Source organism: Herpailurus yagouaroundi, unplaced genomic scaffold, assembly GCF_014898765.1.
Source record: "Herpailurus yagouaroundi ecotype Mexico unplaced genomic scaffold, PumYag 162, whole genome shotgun sequence".
Taxonomy (NCBI): domain Eukaryota; kingdom Metazoa; phylum Chordata; class Mammalia; order Carnivora; family Felidae; genus Herpailurus; species Herpailurus yagouaroundi.
Window position 1 is genome coordinate 27,547,902 of NW_024412403.1, and position 21,698 is coordinate 27,569,599.

At 35.2% G+C, this 21,698-nt stretch overlaps 1 long non-coding RNA gene across 1 annotated transcript in view; it reads right to left on the reverse strand.

The window, feature by feature from the left end:
- LOC121036070 (uncharacterized) overlaps nucleotides 1–21,698 on the reverse strand; it is a 384,864-nt gene that overhangs the window by 263,239 nt on the left and 99,927 nt on the right. Inside the window, exon 2 of the long non-coding RNA XR_005793219.1 lies at nucleotides 5,868–5,916. This is a non-coding gene — a long non-coding RNA (uncharacterized LOC121036070). The remainder of the gene's footprint in view (nucleotides 1–5,867; nucleotides 5,917–21,698) is intronic.

The window sequence follows — 21,698 nt, forward strand, 5'->3', positions numbered from 1 at the left end:
AATTACCAGCCTGCCACACGCACAGCAAACAATGACTCTTTGTGAGGGTTTCATGAATTGCTGGTTTTAATATAAGAGCAAGGACTTAGTGACAAATTAGAGAACACTTTTCTCTATTGATGTCTATGTTTAAATTTCATCTGGCTTGCTTTCCAAAATTAAAAGCAGTCTTGTTTGCATATCTCTTACCCTTAGCTGTAAGAATCAGCTATCAGGAATAATTTTCACTTGTAAGAATTGGAAAACAGACAAGTGGTTGCTAAAATAAGATACTTTGTAAACATAACGGTCAATAAATTATTTCCTTATTCCAGTTTATGAAGAGATCTTTCAATTTTTTGGTCTTTATCCAAGACTATACATGTATAATTTCTAAGTGCAGAACTTCAAGATTTTCAGGAGAAATCATATATTGAATTCATAAGTTAGTATTTCTTAAGTTTTGTAATAAATTTTTAGAGATCACCACATACAAATCCTATGTACTCTAGCAGTTAAGCAGTAACAGCAAGGAGAAATTGGGTTTAAAGTAAAATAAAATTAGAGTTTTATAAATGCAGTTCTATTGACATTCCATTTAGTGTTTAAATATGACTTCTTGCATGCAGAATGTTCTCACATAAATATTTAACAATTATCTTAAAGAAAGGAAGAAATCTGTTAATCAAATATAAGATCCTTTGGGGATATAATTAAGCAACTTCATTATAATCTTGATGCTTCGAGGTAGTAGAAAAACAATACACTTTACTATCGATCAGATTTAGCCCAGTGCTTCTCAGACTAATCCTGGTGAAGAGCCAGACTATTATTCTTTCCCAAGTAGTCATGAACTGATATTTTAAAATTCACACTAACAATAAATAGCTAAAGAAATAAAAAAAAAATTAACACAGCCATATTTTATTGAGCCAACAGGCACAAAATGACTGTTAAAGTTTTATAAAAATTTTTAAATGCTTGCTCTTAATTTTCAAGCTTCTGTGTTTTCTAAGTGGTATCAGACCATTCTCAGAAGGATCTGGCCAATGGACCACAGTTTCAGTGGTGTGGCTCTCATCTCACAGCAGGTGAAGCTGCATCCACTGGGAGCTGGTAAGGTTTTAAGCAACCAAATGTAGTAAAAATCAAGACTCGTTAAGTTTTACCACTGGCAAAATCTCTAGGGAAGGGGCCAACTTGAAGACCAAGCAGAGGTGTTTCATTCAGTCTAAAAAAGGTAGACTGTTTTTAGACTATTTCTTAAATTTTTTAATGTTTATTTATTTTTGAGAGAGAGAGACAGAGACACAGAGAGAGCAAGGAAGGGAAAGAGAAAGAGGAAGACACAGAATCTGAAGCAGGCTCCAGGCTCTGAGATGTCAACACAGAGCCCAATGCGGGGCTCAAACTCACAAACCATGAGCTCATGACCTGAGCCTAAGTCAGATGCTTCACCGACTGAGCCACCCAGGCACCCCTTTACTTTTCTTTTTAAATGTGGCTTCTTTGGTTATCCAGAATACTATACTTAGTTTGCATTTACGTACTATGTATGTAGTAAGAAAAATAGTTCTATTTCACCCCTGGATTTACCCGCACCATGAGATCAGTGTTCACAGTCTGAGACTCCCCAGCACAGAGGTAGATCCTTTCCTCCCATCTGTGGTTCTCTTGAGCCCTTGCCTTCCTTCTCTCTGTCCCCCTCTCCCACCCTGACTCTGTCTTTTCCTCTCCCAGATGAGTACTCATGACCATAACCTCTTCCAGGGCCAGATCTAGAGATTAAACAGCAATTTATACTGGTTAGCAAGAAAAGCAGAACCCTTGTCTGCGTGCACAATGTAACAGCTTCTAAGACATCAGCTGAACTGTGTACATTCATTTGGTAGCAAGATGAAAGGCCAAACAAACATCTCTCCATGTTGATATCTTTCTTTCTTTTTTTTTTTCATGGTGACATCTTTCAGAAGACACTTTAGTGCTAGGTTGATGGCAAAGAGGCCTTAACTCAGGATTTTATTTGTGAGATCTCAATTCTGTTTGGACATTGTCATAGTAACTTTCTAAAGGCCACTAATTTAATTTTAGGATCATTATGCAAAGACTTATGAAAGCGGACCTAAATAAATATTGATATATACAGCTTTGAGGTGTTTCACATATGTGAAACCAGCTTTTGCCACATATGTTTTACATTTAAAATCCAAAATGAGTTCAGTGTCAACTTTTATTAGTTAATCACATGCAATTTAGCTGAGACCAGAAGGAATTGCAGCATCACATCAGACTATTTCAAATTTGGCCTTAGATATGCAAATGTATTTATCATTAAATTGTAAATGTTTACTGAAAGACAAGCACTCACGAAGTTGCTTTACGTTCCAGAGTATTACTAACACCTTCTATGATTACAAATATAAATTCCACTTTTTTCTTCTACTTTAATGGAAAAAATATGGACTATGTTGCAATTATCCAGTTCATTTACACACAAGATAGGTAAAATTTCTAAAGTATATAAATTGGGTTATCAGACCTAGCTCAGAAAACTGGAACATTTTATCTATATTATTTCTTCATTTGGCTTAATGGTCTGTTTTTGTTTATTTTGTAACCACATTAAAGGTGTATGTTATAAATATCAATCAGTATTTGAAACTTAAGTTAAAATTAGCACTACTCATCAGGCTAAAAAGAACATAACACCGAAAAGAACAAAACAAAATGCGCACACACACACACACACACACACACACACACACACACAAAATAAAAAACCCATCAACACTGATTTGTGTACCAAATAAACCCTTTGTTAAAAAGCAGTTCTCAGGAAACTAGACTAAAGAAGCAACAGATTTAAATCATTCTATTTAAAAGCACCTAGCCTAAAGAAGTCTACTCTTCTGAAGTACTATCATAAGTATTTAACTGATCTTCCCTTTCTTTACACAACAAAGTGTATTCTTTACACAACAGGCTATTCTTTACACAACAAAGTGAACTCTTAAAAATCTAAATCAATTCACATCTCTGATCAATAGCCTCTGATGGATGGCTTCCCATTTGACTTAGAAAAAAAATCCAATATTCTTAACATGACCAAGAAGAACTTTACATGGGCTTGCCCCACCATATTGGACACTTGGGTATTGCTCTACTATGCCGTATACTTTCTCCTTAGAAACTTGACTTGGGTTCTTCCCTCTGCTGGGATGCTCTTTCCTAGACAAGTGCATAGCAAGTCTCTTCTCATATGCTACTAACTCAGAAAAGTCTTCCCCAGCCTCAAAGAGAGGATACCTTCCCCCAAGTCTCCCACTCAACTTTATTCATCACAAAACAGTATGATATTTTTTATCTGTTTGATCGTTGGTTTAACGTCTGCCCTTCCTCTGCCTCCATCATGGCCACAAGAATGTAAGAGCCATGCTTGTCGGGACTTACATCTATGTAAATGCACCACTTAGAAGCCTATGTAGCTCATAGCAAATGTTCAATAAATATTGGTAGACCGAATTAAATCATTCTTGTCAATTTTCTCTTCATACTTCAGCTGGGCTAAAACTGCCTGATCCACAGTGTTAACTCCAAATGTAGGCTCAATGCTATGAATATATACGCAAACACCGTACTCTCACACAGAGACTTAAAACTTATTAATTTGAAAACCTTTTTAAAAGTTCAGTCTAGGTTTGTCATACTGTCATGTTAGGATTTAAATTTTATAAAATACAAATATTCTATGGTCAAAAGTCAGATGCATCTATCAGTATGGAAGATATATAATATAGAGAATATATAAATATATAATAAATATCAGTATACATGTACTATATTTAAATAATGAATATATATGTTATAATAGTTTATATTATACATACCTATAGCTTTCTAATGACCAATGTCATTCTAAACAAAATCGCTTAATGTTTTCATTAAGTAATGTTATTTACCCTCAACTATGTTTTCACTATGTTTATTTTCCTTGAATTATGTTCATTTGTAAAAGTCTATGGCTTAATTTATTTTTCTCTCTTTCATATTACCTAATCTTAAAGAAAATCCTGAATATTTTAACCACTGATGGTAGTAAAATAGCAAATCCATTCTCTAACTCATTCCTTTATACTGAAACACGTAATCTTATAATGTGATTCTTTTTTTTCATCAATTGTGGTGTCTGAAGAATGCAACCCTTACATCAGAGCAGCATGTATCCTATAATAAGGATCAGATAGTATTGGAGATGGATAACAACACATCATAGATAGATCAGGACAAGAACTCATGTTTACTGAGTTACTATTCACTTCAGAAATCTTGATATCTGTTCTAACATAGGCCTTGGAGTCATTTTCATGCCTCTCAGAGTTGGAATGAAAACATCACTGAGATTTGCCATTCATGGCAATACAGGTATTTTCTCATCTATGGCTGTCATAAAAAAAGGATGGTGAACATCCAGATTTTTGTTTTAATTACAAGTAGTGTGGCAAAATATGGAATATTATGCATATTAACCTGAAGGGATAGCTATGAAAGACAAGGTGAAGAGCAATGTTCTTGATAATTTGGTCATAAAAAAAATATATCAGAAGCAAAACTACTTCTTTCTGACAAAAGAGATATGCATCTGTGCTTTCTGAGGTTGGAGAAACTCTCCTGAGTGAGGTACAGGGGAACATAGCACACTTTGACATTGACTATCTCAGGGAGGGGAATGGAGACTAAGAGGAGGAAAAGGTTAGTATGAGTCTGTTTTGAGTTTTACAACATATTGCTTTTATAATTATATGTCTATATAGTCACATATATTTAAATATTTATATATACTTATATAATTTACTTATATGTACTTATATAATGTATTTAAATATATTCTATATCATTATATACTTATATGATACATAATTACATATCTATAAGATATGCAATGATATAATACTATTTAGCCATTTCATTTCTATGTGTGTGTATTTGTGCGTGCACACATATATTTAAATTCACCCACTGTTTTGCATTTAATGTTGTTTTTCTGTGTTTTATTACTGAGGCTATCTTTGTTAAGTGCATTTTTTTTCCAACTGTCTTTGGGTAGAAATGTTACAAACAGAAAAATATATTTTAATGTCAGGAGAGAAAGTAAATCTGTTGCATTAAAATAATACTGTGTTAAAGTATTGGTTAATAATTTAGCCAGAGCAGATATTTTAAATTATTCTAATGAATAACCACTAGAAAAAATATTCTTCTAGTCTATTGTGTAGGATATATGTCCATTTCAGAAGAAAACATATGGCTGATCAAAATAGCTTATTATAAATATGAAACATATTAAGATTCATGGCTTAAAAGAGCAATGATAATATGTAAACATGAAATACAAGTGTATTACCAACAGGGATCATCTAACTCTAATAAAGAAAGAAATCTTATCATATCTATTTCATCTGGTTTAGTCAGTAGATCTTCTGACTGACAAAAGTTTAAATCCAACATAAACATTAATTATTTTCAGCATAGCAAAAGAAACAATGTATTATTGTTCCTGTAAAAACACTAAGTTCATAAGCCTTTGCACCAAAAGGAAAAATTGTTTCAGGGAAAATAAGGATATTGAATTAGAAGGGAAACACTTTGTTGACTTTTCTCAAAAATAAGACTGTACTACAGTTTGCCAAATCCAAAAATTATTGACTAGCACAGTTTAGTTAAAAATATTTTGGCTTCAAATAAAAATATACTTTGAGGTCTAGGGGTTTCTGTTCACATTCTATGCCCTATACTAGCCCACAAAATTAGAACGGGAAAAAAATGCCAAATATGCTGTCATATGTTTTAGCACAACATTAAAGTATGTCTTTCAAATAATTAAGACTTACTGTTATTTCTGAGTCATCCCTTTACAATGCCATTTTAATGATCAATAACCTGAAAGGAAAAGAAATGAATCAAGATGTGGTCATCATTAAAAATTTCTACAAACTTTGCTAAGAGAGTAGAACTTAAATGTTTTTATAACAAGAAAAAAATAAATATGTGCGGTGATATATATATTAATTAATTAGATGGGGGAATCCTTTCACAATGTATATCAAATCACTACAGTGTACACTTTAAATCTCTTACAATTTTATATGTCAATTATACGTCAATAAAGCTGAAATTTAAAAAAATATTCCTGAACTAACACACATATAAAATGTTTTTACTTTTTTTCAGAAAAAAATCTTAAACCGAAAATGTACATCCTCATCAAAAAGAGATGTCTAAAAAAATTAAATATTTCACTTTAAATCCCGTCAGTTGGAACCACCTTTCCTATAATAAAAATAGTCATTCTCTTAGATTCCCTAAAAACTATTACATAATAATATGATCACTAATATCAATAAATTACTTTGCTAGGAATAACCAATCCAACTCACTGTAGGTCTGCTTTCTAAATTTGGAAATATATGACTTCCAAAAATCAAAATTCACAGGAGTCAAAATTAATAAAAATATTAAAACAGGTCCAGCCAAAATTAAGTTTACATAAATTAAGTATGAAGGCAAACTGTGCTCTTGTTACCATTGTTACTGTTTATAAAATGCCATAAATTAATTTTAGAGATAAAATGTTGTCACGTGGGCAAACATATGAAACACCACCAGTTAATTAATTAATTAATTAAAAAAAATTTTTAACATATATTTATTTTTTGGAGACAAAGCATGAGCAGGGGAGGGGCAAACAGAGGGGGAGACACAGAACCTGAAGCAGGTTCCAGGCTCTGACCTATCAGCACAGAGCCCGACATGGGGCTCCAACTCACAAACTGCGAGATCATGACCTGAGCCAAAGTCAGACGCTTAACCGACTGAGCCACCCAGGCACCCCAACACCACCAGTTAATTTAATATCTGTAACTTTATAAACAGTATTTTTTGAATCATAGGGGTTATTAGTGGAATGCAATTTTTAAAATAGTTTTATTTTAAAATGTTAATATTGAAACATATCATCATAAATTACATCTAATGTCTAAAATTTTAATATTCAAGACACAACTCCAGATTCTTAAGAATATTTTTCAGTCATTTTATAAGCTTAGATAAAATTAATTCCCTTTCTAATCTTATTTGCTCTCAAAGGCATTCAGAAATTAACTTATATGTAACAGTAACTAACAGAATTTGAAATGAGGTAACTATTTGGGGAAACATACTAACTGATGGAGTTTTACAAGTAGTTATATTCCAACTCTGTGAGAGAGAATCTACAAATATTAACAAAATGATTGATGGCCTAGTTCAGTTTTTCAAACAGCAAAATATTCATGTAGGCTGTAGGAAGAATGTTTTCCTTCGTTGACCTAGTTCATTCACAGCTGGCAAAATATTTGGAAACTAAAACATTAAGGAAGGTTAGTATCCTTTCCAGACCATGAATATGCAGAAAGAGGACAGCAGAATCTAAACTTGCATCCCAATGTTTCAAGATTTTCATTTCAAGCTGATATAGTCTATTTTTTGTTTTGGTTAAAAAAAAATTCTACACAACATATAAACAGTTCAATAATATTTTGTTGCTGTTTAGTAAGTACAAATAGTTATTGATCTATTAAATACTGAAGAAAACTATAGAAATACGAAAAACTTTACATCATCTAAAGTAAACTTAAGCCTCAAGTACTATTACATTTGTATTTGTGAAGTAAAATAATGTAAGTTTTTGTCAGTTTTATGTTTTTTGTACTCCTAGTAGAACATAAAGGTAAATAAGCAAAAATCCGTAATTAATTCTGTTAGTGCCTATAATTTAGTTTAAAGCGCTCCACCAGGTACAATATGAAGTACATTAGTTTACCTTTAACTTACAAACTAGAAAAAAATTGATTAAGATTTGAAGAATTCTAGTTAAGGAATCACTCTCTAGGTTGGTTAGGATTTCAAGCTTCTTAATGAACAGCTTGAACTCTAGGGGCAACTGTAACAAATGCTTTGGATTTCTACATAATGCACTGTGAAATTTTACACGGAGTGGGGTGTTGGTAATTTACAAAGGATGTGACGGCTTTTCATTGGCGAGACAGGTGGGCTTCAAGATGCTGATTGGCTAGAAATACTGGGCAATCATCTCACTCCGTGGACAACATGTACAAATCCTAGTAAAAGGCCAAGAGGCTAACATCTTTGACACTTTAGATTTGGAATTCTATTTAATTTTTACCCACCCCTTCTTAACAGGTGCTGCATGGCATACCGAAAAGGACAGAGAACAGAGATTACCTCCGGACGTTTGGAATGGGCTGTTTAATGGATTTTGTAACTAATGTAAAAGTTTGTATGTTTGCACAAATTGGTCTGTAATTTATTTGGGGGATTGGTTTTTCTGTTTGTTTTTAAAAAAATTTTTTTTAATGTTTATTTATTTTTGAGAGAGAGAGAGACAGAGCATGAACGGGGTGAGGGTCAGAGAGAGAGGGAAACACAGAATCTGAAGCAGGCTCCAGGCTCTGAGGTGTCAGCACAGAGCCCGACACGGGGCTCGAACTCACGGACCGTGAGATCATGACCTGAGCCGAAGTCAGACACTCAACTGACTAAGCCACCCAGGCGTCCCTCTGTTTGTTTTTTTAAACAAGCTCCTTGGTAACAAAGTTGCAAGAGAAGAGACATATATATTTAGTTCCTGCCAATCTTTTATTGTCAAAGATTAATATATTGACAGAAATCCCTGACAGTGAGCTTAGGTCAGTTCACAATGTCAATCTGTTGAATGGAAGATAACTCTGGTCCAAGATAACTGAGTTTTGCTACAGAAAATTGATTATGCTGCAGTAATAACCAATCTCCACCTTAGCAGCGTAGAATTACAAAGGTTTTTCTCACTCATGCTAAGTATCTATTACAGATTGGCAGAGGAGCACTGGTAATCATAGTAACTCAGGTAAATACAAAACCAAGGTAGCTTCCATCTCAATTATGAAGGAAGATACAAGAAAGATGAAGGAACACTTGAAATTAAATATTCTGGCCCCAGGTACAATACTTACTGGCCTCAACACCTTTTCTGGCCTATGTAAATCACAAGGAGACTATGAAATGCAATACAATTCTATCCTGTGTCCAGAACAGGGGAGAATAAAAAATATTTAGCAAACTTTTAAAAGTACCAGAGCAATTCAATGTCTAAAATTAAAACTGAGGTTTTTTGGTTTGAATATATCTTATTCAAAGTTGCAGTATCCTAAAATTGTACTTTATGCAAGAAAAAAGAGGATTAAATTTGATTTTACTATTGAGTTACTTAACTGAAGACCAACATCTTTATGACTGAAATCATTTCTGTTCTAATCTATGCAATCTAGAATATGAGTGGGCAGGTTTAACTATATAAATGATATTAATTGTCATAAAAATTTTTGCAAATGGATATTCTTAAAAAGGATAAAAAGATTATACTTTAGGAGTGCCTGGGTGGCGAGTTGGTTAAGTGTCCGACTTCGGCTCAGGCCATAATCTCACATTTTGTGGGTTCAAGCCCTGTGTTGGGCTCTGTGCTAACAGCTGAGAGCCCGGAGCCTGCTTTAGATTCTGTGTCTCCCTCTCTCTCTGCCCCTCCCCTGCTCTCTCTCAAAAAGATATAAAACACTTAAAAAATTAAAAAATACATACTATACTTTATATTTACAAACTTTATCAGGAATGGCCAAATCTTTATGTGCATACTAATAACAATGAGTATTTGTTACAACGCGGATACTTGGACCTTGGGCTAATATTATTATTTAACAGGTCTAGTATTTGAATGCAGGATTCTACATTTTAAAATACACCCATTTAGGGGGCCTGGGTGGTTCAGTCAGTTAAGGGTCTGATTTCTTGATTTCAGCTCAGGTCAGGATCTCACGGTTCGTAGGTTCCAGTCCCACATCCAGTTTTACACTGATGGTGCAGAGCCTGCTGGATTCTCTCTCTCTTCCTCTCTCTCTGCCCCTCCCATTCTCTCTCTCTCTCTCTCTCTCAAAAATAAGTAAAATAAACTTAAAAAATTATTAAAAAATTAAAATACACCCATTTAATTCTGATGCAGGCAGTTCTGGGTCCCGGAACCAGATTTTGAGAAGTTATGGGTAGAGCTAACTGGTTCCAAGAAGCAAAAAGCTTAGGCAGGAAATTGAACTGGGGGACGAGCAAGTAGGGCTTCAATCCATTCATGGCATAGGATTTACTTAGTTGCTTAAATTATGAAAAAATGTAACAAGAGACCATCTGAGTCAGCAGTCTCAAGATGCAATAGCCACGCATTGACATTGCTTCTCTGATTTGCATGAAAACTCTGAATAACTGGTATGTGATCAATCCTTATTTAAAATTTGAAAAACAGGGCATAGCATTCTCTTTACAGACAATTCCCAAAGTGACATCTCTAGTCCAGACTCCTCTCCCGAGTTCCAAACTCAAACATCCAACTTTCTACATGATATCTCCATTTGGACAGACCCAAGAGACATCCGAATCTTCCTATCTCTGAAACCAAATTCCTGACACTTGCCTCCAAAATTGGTCCTCCTGAATGAAGGCATTTCCACCTCAATCAATGACAGCTATTCTCTCAGTTATTTAGGTCAAGAACCTGCAAGCCATCTTTGGTGTGCCATTTTCTCAGTCAGCAAAGCCACTCAGTGATTTCTTTGGAGATTCCTTCCAGAATCAGATGACTTCCTATCATCTCCTTCACTACTACCCTCGTCTAATCTAAGCCGCCATCATCTCTCACTAATTATATCTCTCACATTAATACCTATAATGTTAGGAAAAAAGGAAGGAGGAAGAGAAAGAATACAAAGGAAGGAAGGAAGGAAGAAAAGGAGCAGGGATGAAGGAAGGAAAGTAAGCAAGGACAAAATGAAGAAGGGGCAGAGAGAGAGAGAGAGGAAATTCCTGATTTGGAGCTTTTGCACACCTCCATGGTGCACACACTCCTACCATGACTAATGTAAAGTGACATGACCATGTGTCAGGGAAGAGGTAAGCAGAGGGACTTATTGGGAGCCAGAGGGAGTGAGTTCTAGGTACCACCACCAGTTCTCGCTTCTGTCACCCTTCCCAGTTGATCTTCATCATAGGCAGCAGGAGTGACCTGAGTCCGATGGCGTTACTCTGCAGCCCAAAGCCTTCCAGCGATGTGCAACTTCACTCAGAAAAATCTCATATCTGAAGCCTGTGGGATAGAGCCCAGGGCCATCTTTGCTCCGTGGTCCCATCCCCTCCTACTCAGGCCTGGCTCATTGCCCTCCAGCCACGGGTGGTTCCTCCTCACTTGACCTAAAAACATCGAGCATGCCCCCACTTCAGGGCCTTGGCACTTTCAGCTCTCTTTGCTTGGAACACTTTTTCCTTCAATATGCCCCTCCCTTCCCTCCTTCTGGGCCTAATCAGGGGCTCCTGCCCTGAACATCTGACACAAAATGGTATAACATCCTTCCTTCTCTAACCTTTCAGCTTGCTTTTATTCTTTATAGCACCTCTTACCCCATGATATTTATACATACAGATAGATATTATTATCAATAATTATTATGGCCTGTTTCCTTAAGGGCACACACATCCGTTCAGTTCCTATTTTGCTGTCCACAGTTCCCATGATACCGTCCGTCACATAATGAGCTAATAAAATTGTGGTGGCTAAACAGACATACAATATACAAGCAAGTAAATGAAGAAGGTAATTTTAGTAATCAAACGTGCCATAAAGCAAATAAAGGAACACGGCAAGTGATCCCACGGCGGGTGCAGTAGCCAGTGGGTGATGGTTACCTCAAGAGGTGATATTTAAGCTAGTAAGAAGGACAATACAATTAGTACATCCTACACATAGAGTGGAGCACGTGGGTGGCCCAGTCGGTTAAGCGTCTGATTCTTAGTTTTGGCTCAGGTCGTGATCTCATGGTTTGTGAGTTCAAGTCCCGAGTCGGGCTTTATGCCTGCATGGGATTCGCTCTCCCCATCTCTTTCTGCCCCTCCCCCTCTCAAAATAAATTTTAAAAATTCATTATAGCATAAAAGAGTAGGAGCAGCTTCATGGACGATTTTAGGGTTTTAAAAAAGAACAGGCGAAACAAATGGCTGGATGTGTTCTCAACAAGTGCACACCAAGACCTAAAAAGATGTTGTAAAAAGACAGGATTTCATTTAAAGGAGAAGGAAAAGCAGGCCAAGTGTCCCACCTTGGAGGGGTACTGAGGAATAGAAAAAGTTAAGGGATAATTCTTATAGTTGGACAGTCCTTGACATTTTCCAAATTTATGATTTTCAAATTTATTTATCATATTTATCTCTCACAATGACTTTGAAAATAGGCAGAGTTTATTATTCCCATCATTAAGAAAAAGCGCCTAAGACTCACAGAGGTGAATGCCTTCTTTAAGGTCAACAGACTAACAAGTTGTTAAATAAGGACCTAGCAGCCAGGTGTCCTCACACAGTCCGTTATACTGTGCCCAGTATGCTTTGCCCCCTTGGTGAAAACTGGCAAAAGATTACCTGGAGGGTTGCCAATCTGCTCCATCTGAACTCAGTTCTTACAGTGGATTTGTATTTAAATTCCAGAGATTTGAATTAAAGGTTGACTTTGAATGCACAGCAGAAGGGCCAACAGTAACAGTAACAATCAAGATTCCTTCATGTCCCCGAAACTGAGTACAGACTCCTGTAGGTGGCATCCAAGGCCATCACGGTGTGACTCCAGTGACAATTTTCAGCTTTCCCTCATACATACCTAACGAAAAGTTCTAAAATCTTTTTGCCTATGTCAGATCATTTGCCCAAGTCATTCACCATGAATAAAAGCTGAGAGGAGAAGGTATGATTTGTTCCACATGTAACGTCCACCCTTTTCTTCCTCTCATTTCCTTCGGTCACGGCTTATAACCTTATTTATTTTTTTTATTTTTATTTATTTATTTATTTATTTATTTATTTATAAGTAGGTGCCATGCCCAGCACAGAGATCAAAATGGAGCTTGAACTCATGACCCTGAGATCAAGACCTGAGCTGAGATCAAGGGTTGGATGCTTAACCTCGGCTCAGGTCATGATCTTGCAGTTCGTGGGTTCAAGCCCCATATTGGGCTCTGTACTGACAGCTCAGAGTCTGGAGCCTGCTTCGATTCTGTGTCTCCCCTCTCTCTGCCCCTCCCCTGCCTGTGCTCTGTCTCTCTCTCTCTCAAAAAATGAGTAAACATTGGGGAAAAAATTTTTTTTTTAATTTTTTTTTTCAACGTTTATTTATTTTTGGGACAGAGAGAGACAGAGCATGAACGGGGGAGGGGCAGAGAGTGAGGGAGACAGAGAATCGGAAACAGGCTCCAGGCTCTGAGCCATCAGCCCAGAGCCCGACGCAGGGCTCGAACTCACGGACCGCGAGATCGTGACCTGGCTGAAGTCGGACGCTTAACCGACTGCGCCACCCAGGCGCCCCGGAAAAAATTTTGTAAAAAGAGAGTTGCATGTTTATCCAACTGAGCTGCCCAGGCACCCCTGGCCATTTTTAAGAAGGCTTTATACATACAGATAGATATTATCAATAATTATTATGGCCTGTTTCCTTAAGGGCACACACATCAGTTCAGTTCCTATTTGCAGTTCAGTTTCCTGTTGCAAAGCTCTCAAATCAGCTGTTTTCACCTCTTAAGCAACCTTTTCACTATTCATCAGAGTCTGATGATACTAGTCTCATCCTGCCTTGTACTATAGTTACTAGAGAAGTCACAAAATATCCCATTCCTTAAAGAGAATGCAACTGATGTAATAAAAGGGTTGTCCTTTCTTTAACTTCTTCAATTTTATATTCCTTTTGCAGAGAATCTGCCATATAGGGGGGAATCAATGAATATTTATGGAATTGGATAAAACTGATTTTAAAAATGTAGCCTTCAGATTAATGATTCCAACACTCTATGGAAGACAGAAAGAAGGGTAAGAGAGGTACAGAGTGTAGAGTGAAATCAATAAATGAAATTATTTGAGAGAATGAAGAAAAGTAGGAGGAGGAAGAAGAAGTCAATCATATCTTCAGGAGGTGGCACAACTCATACTGCATAGTAGCTGCTCGATAAATATCTGTTGAAAGAACATGTGAATGGGTAAAAAGGCGGGGAGGGTAAATAAGAACAAAGAACTATTGACAGATAAGATTAAAGCTGGCTCCATCATTTCAAGCTAAATGGGCAAACACCAACAGAAATTAGGGTATAAAATACACTATTCCAAGGATAAGATGAAATATCTACAAAGTATTTCCCTAATTAATTTAATTTCAACCACAGAGCAATTCTGTGAAGAGCAGGAGAAACATGAGCCCATCCATTTTATAGATGAGGAGCAAAGTCAAGAGGAAAAAGTCTCTTGGGCAAGATCAGCATCTGGGGGCAAAGCCCAAACTGGAACTCCATAATTCTCTAACTCTTTGACATTCTAACTGTGTTCTACAGACCAGAAGTATTTGTCACTCCTGGGGTCTTAGAAATGCAAAATCTCAGACTCTACCCAAGGTGCTTGAATCAGAATATGATTAGCAATATCTCTAGATGATCTGAAGTATCTTAAAGTTAACTATTTACCTGATACAAAACTCGATATAAACCTGTCTGCCTTCATAGACAGATAGAGCATGGTTTATGATATATGTATATACATATATATGTTGTGTGTGTGTATATGTATATGTATATATACATATGTATATATATGTATATGTATGTATATATATACACATATGTATATATATATATACACACACACAAGCAACTGAAGAAATATCATATAGATATGTTACCTTTAGTTAGTAACATTGAATATTATTATAAATATATTATTGTAAATAATGATCATTATTAATTCATAATATGACTTCTGTAAGATATATGATAATAAATATAAATTAGAAAGGAATATAAGTTAGGTCAATGGATACAGCCCTTAAAGAAAAGAAACACTTAAAAGAATGAGTGTCTTTTTAATTAAAGCAAAACTGAGCATTGTTGTTGGGCATATTAAGGATTCAATCACGTCTTTGAGAAAAAAAGAATGCAAAAGGGAACACAAATATAGCAATATATTTGCTAGATAGGAAGCACAATAGTTGCCATCCATTTATAAAAACAAAATACTGAGAGATGCTTATTATACAAAATACTGAGACATGTTAACATCAGAGGGTTCTTAATATACACGCACATACACTCATACACACACACACACACACACACACACTCAAAATAGCTCAGTAGAATGGATTTGATGCTTAACAAAAATAGCAAGATTGTGATATGCAAATTAAGGGAAATTGCTTTTCATAATCTTTTTTTTAGAAATAATAAACAACAATTTTTGGAATTTAGGCGATAATGGAGCCTAAACATGGCCTATTATAAACACATGTACACCTCATGCTTTAAAGTAGGAAGTTCATTTCTCCTTTCAGAAGGGTGAAAGATTATTTTTATTTTGCATTTTTTTAAGGTTCAGACAAAGCATTTCTTACAAAGTGGTTGAAAGTTCAGAGCTGAGTTTTATATTCAGTCACTACAGCTCTCCAGTGTGAAGATTTCTGCATATGTCTTAAAGCTTTTCTATTGTCATCTATTTTTATTATTATTTTACCTTAGTAAAAATGTAATGGTACAGATGGGAAGGAAAGCGAGTGGGTGAGGACAAAAAAGGCAGGAAACAAAGATGTTCCAAATAGAAGGGAAATACTTAACAGAAGAGAAGATAGTTGAGCTAGGTCGAGAAAGCTGAATTAACTTTTCCAGAGAGAAAGTAAAACAATTTGTTTGTGTTATCAAAAGGAAAGAGAAAGAGAGGTTCTAAAAACGTATATAAAAGGACTACTTTTATTTATAAAACTGAAAGACAATAGTGCTTATAAATGTATAAATATAATCGTGCTTATAAATAATCTATCAAAAATCAAAAGTATTTTCATTAAAGACCTTACATCAAATAAGTCATTTAAAAACCTTTCATGTGTGAATATTTTGCATTAATATATTATCAAAATTGTGAAGTACTGTTTGAAAGAAAGAAGGGTTCCAAGTTATGTGGCATTTAGAGAATTGTCCATTGCTAAAATTGTGTATTATGTTCAATAAGGTTAATATAATAACAAAGTAATGCCTTTTACAACTTTTGATATGTTTTAGAGTTCTTGGAAGCATAGCATTAGTATGTTAAAATATTTTTTCCCAACTATCAGAAGCATCTTATTCCATGAGTATTCAAACATGTCATACATACACACAACACAATATTGTCCAAGTTGAATGTCTGTGAGAATTCACATTGGGTTTACAAGTGATTATTACATATTTGTCTTATGATAATGGCTTAGCATACTTTGAGAATCCTGACTTTATATGACCTGCTTCCTTGCATTCATAAATAGGATGTATAGCTAGTTTCTGTAATTTGTCTTCACTAACTCTTTACTTAGGTCTATATTAAGAATCATGTCCTTGCCATCTTGACTATACTGTTTGTAATTGTATTTGTAGGTATGGAGCTGTGATGCACCAGCATCTAATATGTACTGAGATTAGAATACATAAAGTATATGAGATTCTGGGATAATTATTGGCATTTGTAATATAGGTGTATATTAGATTTAAAGTAGACAGAGTTAGGGGTGCCTGGGTGGCTCAGTCAGTTGAGTGACCCACTTCGGCTCAGGTCATGATCTTACATTGATCATGTGAGTTCGAGCCCTGTGTTGGGCTCTGTGCTGACAGCTCAGAGCCTGGAGCCTGCTTCAGATTCTTTGTCTGCCTCTCTCTCTGCCCCTTACCCGCTCATGCTCTGTCTCTCTCTGTCTCAGAAATAAATAAACATTAAAAAAAAATAAAATAAAGCAGAGTCATATTCAAATGGTTTTCTCTCATGATAGCAGCATATTGAAGGTGCTTTCTTCTTGCACTTGATGATGGGCTCCAGAAAGGCAGATATCATGTATTAGTCATGTTTGGATTCCCAAATAATAATACAATACTTGGACCAAAAATAGATGCTCAAATTAATGAACTAATTTGAGATCCATATAAGCTGAAGTGCAGAGTGTTTGGGATGTATGATTGGGAAGCCAATTAGAAACATAATATAACTAGAACCATAATATAAGTCATCCCATGTATTGTCACAAAGTAGATCGCAGAGATACTTGAAAACATGCCACCATAGAACTCATTTCTTCAACTAAAAAAGAATGGATTTTTATAAATAATTATTCATATCAATATATTGATATAAACTTATTACATATTTCCATACAAATATAAAATATATTTAGATATTTTGAATATATATCTTGTATAAATATAAAGCATATTTTATATTTTAAAAGTATATACATTTATACAGGTATTTATAAATATGCAAATTTTATAAATAAAATGAATTTATTTATAAAAAAATAAATCATTTATTATTTCACCAAGTATCTAGACTTATAATCCACCCACATTTAGAGATTTTTAGCTATAACCTACCCAGAGTAATTTCATAGATAAAAGATGAAATGGGAATTCAGTGGCTTGTCTGTCAAAAATGTGTATTTCATTTCTCCACTCATAGATTTCCCATTTTTGTTTTCCACATAATAATCGCATTCAAGAGATCAAGTGGGTTAATACTTCTCATAAAATGCCTGAGGTTACGGGGCGCCTGGGTGGCGCAGTCGGTTGGGCGTCCGACTTCAGCCAGGTCACGATCTCACGGTCCGTGAGTTCGAGCCCCGCGTCGGGCTCTGGGCTGATGGCTCAGAGCCTGGAGCCTGCTTCCGATTCTGTGTCTCCCTCTCTCTCCGCCCCCGCCCCCCGTTCATGCTCTGTCTCTCTCTGTTCCAAAAATAAATAAACGTTGAAAAAAAAATTAAAAAAAAAAATAAATAAAAATGCCTGAGGTTAAATGATATGCTACACAAAAGTATAAATTACTTCAAGATATCTCATCTCAGTTTTGTAAAACTTCACTGAGGGGCACCTGGGTGGCTCAACCAGTTAAACATCCAACTCTTGGTTTCCGCTCAAGTCATGATCTCACACTTCGTGAGATCGAGTCCCGCAGCAGGCTCTGTCAGCACTGTGCTATCAGCACAGAGCCTGCTTCAGATTCTCTCTTTCTCCCTGTCTGCTCCTCCTCCCCTGCACTTTCTCTCTCTCTCAAAATGAATAAACTAAAAAAAATTCACTGCTAATGAAATGAGTCTAAGTTGGAGACCCATTTAAAGGATGTCTGGAAATTTTCAGAACCCTGTTGTCACTCACTTAAAAATCAGCTGACAATTACGTATCAGAGTATGTAAATATTTTGTTAGAAAAGAGATAAAGGAATAAACATAGATGTTTATTCAGGTAAATTAGAAAAGTCAGAAAGATAAATTATGTGACTTTCTGATATAAAAGCTAAGTATTTAAGAAAAATTTACAGTGTCCAATATTTTCCACAGATGTCCCTCTCTTTTATATCTAATCTACATAATTAATTTAAATAGTTTTATATTTTAGACAGGTTGATGAATAGAAAATTTCTAACCCTATTGACCTCTTAGTTGTTATAATTTACCTACAAAGATGGACTCAGAGGGGGAAATTAGGCAATAGTATGCTGGTAGATTTTTAACAACAGCTTCTAAAAAAAGAAGAAAAGGCCCTGATTTACGGTATTGGCTGATTTGTATGGTGCAAATACTCCTGCTGTCTCTGATTTCAAGTTAAGAAAAGGATGTCTCTTAAAAGTGGAATTTGGAAAGGAATAGTTACAATGAGCTCATCCAAGTTGGTTTTAGCCAGCTTCAGCACATCATTGAAATTAGGTCATATTAAATTAATAAATATTGGGGCGCCTGGGTGGCGCAGTCGGTTAAGCGTCCGACTTCAGCCAGGTCACAATCTCGCGCTCCGTGAGTTCGAGCCCCGCGTCGGGCTCTGGGCTGATGGCTCAGAGCCTAGAGCCTGTTTCCGATTCTGTGTCTCCCTCTCTCTCTGCCCCTCGCCCGTTCATGCTCTGTCTCTCTCTGTCCCAAAAATAAATAAACGTTGAAAAAAAAATTAAAAAAAAATTAATAAATATTGTATGGGGAAAGTTGATTAAATACATACATACATATAAGTTAATAAGTATTCATGAAAAAACTAAGTAACTTTGGAAAATGGTGTCAAGTGTATGCCTCTCTTGGGGATACGCTAGATGCATTTGTTTTCTGATTGCTCCAGAAAGTATTGCATGTAAGCAATCCATTCAACATTGCATTAAGTAAGCACAGACTACTGACAAAAAATACTCATTTGTGCAGAAAGATCGTAACAAAAAGTTAAAAAAAGGTACATGAGAAAGTAGATACATGTCCTGTCTTTTAGGAGATTTTGTTATTTTTAGGTAATTGTTTCATTAGTGCAATCACAGGTTTATTTATTTGTTAGACACATATTTTATTGACCACCTACTATATTCAAAGCACTATCAGACACTAAAGCACTGGAAAAGTTCAGTCTTTTTCTTTCAGATGCTCCATTAGGTAAGACAAATTTAGTTTTTCTTTTTCTGATTTGGCAGTAAGGAAGGTGAAATACATTAATTATTCTAAATATTCTAAGGAATATTTAAATCCAACACATCTTGCCATATGAGTGGAGTTTTTGTTGCAAACTACATGGAGTATGGACATATTATCCAGCTATTTATTAATACTTCAGATATAGAGAATCTTTCTTAAGGAAAGAGGCTGTCATTTCCCCCCTAAATACTCAGTATTAAGTGTCCTATCTGCATATTTATGTGCTAATAGGATTTTAATAACCACCAATCTGATTCTATGACAATGTCTCCAAGTGTTTACATATATCCACATTTAGCAAGTTAGGGTAATTTTATGTTCACACATAAATATGCACAAAACTGAGTATGTTTTGAAAAACAAGAGAGCAGACTAATGGCTAAATGTTAACTGAAAAAAAAAAACCCAGTCATCTATTTTGCAACAGATTTCGTGCAATAGTCTCATTTTCTTTTAACCACAATTTACAAATTATCATGTACTATGTAAACCTTAGTGCATTTGCTTTTGTTTTGTTTTCCTTTGGAGAATTGACAGGTAGATTTTTCCACTGAAGAACTAACTGGCACTTGACCTTTGCCAGCAAGTATGATCTGTTGTTATATCAAACAAACTCTGATGTTGAATTATCTTAGGAGTAAGTAAATCATTTCTTAAAAACTAGAACATCTTTTTAGATAATATGTTCGTTACTTATAGCAGTGTATGAATTACTACAGTAAAACAGTGACACCACGATAGTTTATTTTTTACCCCATATATGCTTTTCTCACCATCCAAGCATAGAAATTAATGTATCTCAACCCACTGAAAGAAATAAACTGCATGCATACGTTTAGCCATGAACCTAGCTCAAAACCCGGCATCAGTATGGAAGAACACGCCAAAAAAATTATATTCTGATTTCTCAGTTGAGAGCATAAAATTGTTGCTATCATGGTCACCAACACTTAATCGCCATTGTAAAGCTACAGGATAATTTTCCTTCGAGGTAAGTATATAAAATGAATATCTCCATACACGCAGACCATATAGTGCTCATTTATAGTAATATACAAAGCTTCTGAAACATTAATTTAATGAAAGGTGTTTTATGCCTTGCCCTTTGGAGCATTCCTTCCTTTTTCATTCCCTAATTTTAACAATATACTTGTGAACAAAAATTGCTCAAAGGATAAATTGCATGGAACATCGATAGTTAATTGTACGTCACTGGAAGGTAACAGACATGAGCTCCTCTAATATTTAGTTATGGTACACTGTTAGAAGAATGTCTCATCTATGTTAATTATTCATATGTCTGCATTTCGTGTGGTTATTATCATAGACCTATTCTCAATAATACAGAGTATGCTGCATTTTATATTTGTTAAATTTTTATTCAAATAGCATCAGCTGCTAGTATGTCATATGACAAGATTCAATTTAACAACTAAATATCTCACAGAAAGGGGGGGGAAACTTTTATATTTGAATTTACAGACTCATGATGTAGCAAGCAACAAATAAAATATCAATGCGTGAATTAGAAATAGAACTACTGTCAGAGACTAATGGTTTTGACATAGATTTGAATTTTGAATATTTCAAAAGGCAGAGGAAACCCTACCCTCTCTTAGAACAGTAACACCACACCAAAGAAGTTTCTCACCAAATCTCCTACCTTCCTCATGAGATCTAACCACATAAATGAACATAAACATGGGAAAATCCAGGGCAGGAAATCAAAGAGAATCAGGTTAGAGAGAGAGATTCACAAGAACATATATTCAATGTCAAGGTCTGGCAAAAAAAAAAAAAAAAAAAAAGGAAATATTTTTAAGTGATATCCATAATAAAGCTATATTAACAAAATTCTACATGGTCCTGCCATGGGAGGGTGGGTATTATCTTGACTCTTGACCTCTTCTCACTTAAGAGCCTGAGAAATAAAAATCCTCTTCATCATCGCCGTTTGTTTTATACAAATTTACCATCTTTATTTAAACTGGTATAAGGGAGGAAAAATTCTATTCTGAAGTAGCCCAAGTCAGGTTCTTAACAGTCATGTGACTTTTTTTTCTGGCAGCCATGTGCTCTGTATCATTTTACTCTGAAATAACTATGTGGATTT